Here is a 3,249-nt window from a genome sequence, read left to right on the forward strand (position 1 = left end):
CAACTTATGGCTCAGTCTTTAAGAACACTCACTGCTCTTCTGAAGATCCTGAGTTCAATTCCCTGAACCCACAGGAAGGCTCACAACTGTCTGATGTGGTCTTCTGCTGTGCAGATGTACGTGCAGACAAAGTACATTGAAAGAAAAAAAACCAAAACCTCAACATACTGTGTCTTCAACTTATAAGGTGTCTTCACTATTTCTCTTCCTTTGACTAAAACAAAACAAAAGTGCTTGGTCAATAGCAAACAAAACTCCAAGGCTGGCAAGTCATAGGGGCAGGAGCATGAGGCAGCTCAGTTAGGAAGCATTGTGGGGGTGGGGAGGCGTGCTTGATGCTCAGCCCCTTCCTCCACTGGCAGAGAATTCCAGTCAGAGGAATGGGGTATCCACAGGGGCCATGTCTGCCCCAGGCACACCCAGAGGCCCCCTGCGCAGCCTCATTTCAGATCCCATCAAATTGACAGGTGAAAGCATCACGGAGGTCAGGAAACAGTTGAAGCTCCAGCTTGTTTCTCCAGGCATCTCTTGGCTCTTCCAGCTGCAAACCAATCGCCTTCAGTGGTGCAGGTCCTAAATCTACACTATCCCAAGCTTTGCAATCCACCAGCCTTCTCTCTGGGGTCCTTCCTTCAGTGTCTCCCTTCTAATTCATCCCTTAGGATACAGAGTCCTTGTTTTCTTTCCTCATTGTTTTATTTCATAACCCAGGCTGGCCTCAAACATTCTGTGTAGCTAAGAATGAAATAGAAAATGAACTCCTGATCCAAGTGCTAAATTACAGGTGTGCACCAATAAGCCCCACCAGAAACATCCTCTGAGGATGTAGTTCAGACTGCAGCTATCTCCTCCAGTTCTGCTGGTTCGATCCCATTGGATGCCAGTTGTAGGATCTCATTGCTTTTTCCCACATTAGCCTCCCAGGGAGCTTCCTCTCATCCTTTAGTGTTTAGACATAAACACTCCAGTTGGAATGCCATCTCCTTGATGAAGTCTCTTCAGATTGTACCTTAGTCGTTACAGCAACCGTTACAGCTTTCAAAAATTATTTAGACTCCACCAGTGTGGCAGTGCACACCTTTAATCCCAGCACTGGAGAAGCAGAGCAGATGGATCTCTGAGTTCAGTGTCAGCTTGGGCTACATAACCAGTTACAGACCAGTCTGGCATGAGTTGGAGATTAATAATAAATGGAAGTGATGAGTAAATGGGTTCTAAAGCAGAAACACTAAAACGGTTGGGGTAAAGAATTTTAAGAATCTGGTGTTGAAACTGCTGACACGTTTGGGTGATTTCAGAACCAAGGATTTCTGCAAGGTTCCAAATGACTCAAAAGATTGCAGTGCAGTAGATCAAAGAACATGCATGTGCCATTCTTATTGTTCCTGATTACAGGTGCCTTCATGAATAGTTTGTATTATGAGTAGTTTTTGTTTGTTCAGTTGTTTTTATGATTTAAGACAGGGTTGCATGTAGCCCAAGGTGGCCTCACCTCCCTGGTGCTGCAATCATAGGCCTGTGACACCATGTCTAGTTTCAAAAACAGGTGGGGTGTGTGTGTGTGTGTAACTGGTGTCTGCACCCAGGGATTGCTAACATGTCAGTGACCCACAGAATCCAGAGTGTTCTTTATTTTATAAGTTTTGAGATGGCCAAGGCTGTCTTCAAACTTGCTGCCCAGCCTAGCATGGCCTGTAATTCCCAGTCTTTCTGCCTTCACCTCCCAAATGCAGGGCTGACAGGTGTTAGACAGCAGGATTGGCTCCACAAGATCCACACAATTCAACCAAATTCTACTCTGCAGAAAGTCAAAGATTTAATGAGATCCTTACCTTCATTGAGCTCATGACCGAAAAGCAATTCATACAATTAATTCATTAGCCAAATAACCCACTTACTAGCCACAACTTCAAGAAGAGAACAGTTGCAGGCACTTGAGCTGTGAGCAGGCGGAGGGAAAGGTTTCTTCCTCCACCTAACAGATGAAGAGCTTTAGAAACTGGTTGGTGGGTTCCAGGGCAGCAAGGCTACATAGTGAGACCCTGTCTCAAAATCAAACAAACACCCAAAGGCAATTAATATCTTTTTGATACACGGTATCACTAGCTGTCCTAGAATTTGCTATGTAAACCAGGCTGTTCTTGAACTCGTATATTCACCTGTTTGTGCCTCCAAAGCACTAGGATGAATGCATGCATAGACTTAATAAGCACTTTTTTCAATTAATCTTTCTTCAAAGTAATTCAAACTAAAAAGGAATTCACGATTTAAAAAAAAAACTGATTTATCATTTTACAGTAGAAAATACTTCCTAAATTGGGTGCAGTGGTGCATGCCTTTAATCCCAACACCCAGGGAGGCAGAGGTAGGCAGCTCTTTTAGAGTTCAGGGCTAGCCTGGTCAACATAACCGGTCCAGGACAGCTAAGGCTACATAGAGAAACCCTGTCTCAAAAACAAAACAAAAACAAACAAAAAGCTAATTTAAAAATAGAGCAAATCGTAATTTTGTTTTGTTTTGAGACAGGATTTCTCTGTGTAGGTTTGGCCTCCTGGACCCGATTTGTAGACCAGGCTAGCCTTGAGCCGCCTGCCTCTGACTCCCTGAGTGCTGGGATTAAAAGCATGCACCGCCGCACCCGGCTTCAAATAGTAATTTTTTTTTAAAAAGTGGTTCATTATTTCAAAAAAGAAAGTATAGTTACAAAAAGAAGTAATCCCGAACTTTAATTGCAGTAGCTACTTTCAACCAATCACTAATTAGGAGGAATCGATTCCTCCTCTAATCCCTAATTTCAAATTGTCACTGGCGCCGATTACGACGTAGTCCTCCGCCTCCTTACACTCATATAGCCAATAACGTGGGACGGGAGGGGCCCGGGAAACAAGCTTAGATTCTTTTTTTTTTTTTTTTTTTATGTATACAATGTTCTGTCTACATGTCCAGCTGCACACCAGGAGAGGGCAGATGGCAGATGGTTGTGAGCCACCATGTGGTTGCTTGGAATTGAACTCAGGACCTCTGGAGGAGCAGCCGGTGCGCTTAACCTCTGAGCCATCTCTCCAGCCCTCAAGCTTAGATTCTTAGATTGACATTTCTTACGGCCAATAGAATGCGTCCCTTCTCAGCCACCGGAGAACCGCCGGAAAGGAGCCCTCCCCCCTCCTCCTCCCGCGGGATGTTCAAGCCCAGAAACGGCAGTTCTCGCGAGGACGTGCCAGGCGCTCCTCTTTTCCTGGGGCAGGGCTG

This window comes from Meriones unguiculatus, chromosome 17, assembly GCF_030254825.1.
Source record: "Meriones unguiculatus strain TT.TT164.6M chromosome 17, Bangor_MerUng_6.1, whole genome shotgun sequence".
Classification (NCBI taxonomy): Eukaryota; Metazoa; Chordata; class Mammalia; order Rodentia; family Muridae; genus Meriones; species Meriones unguiculatus.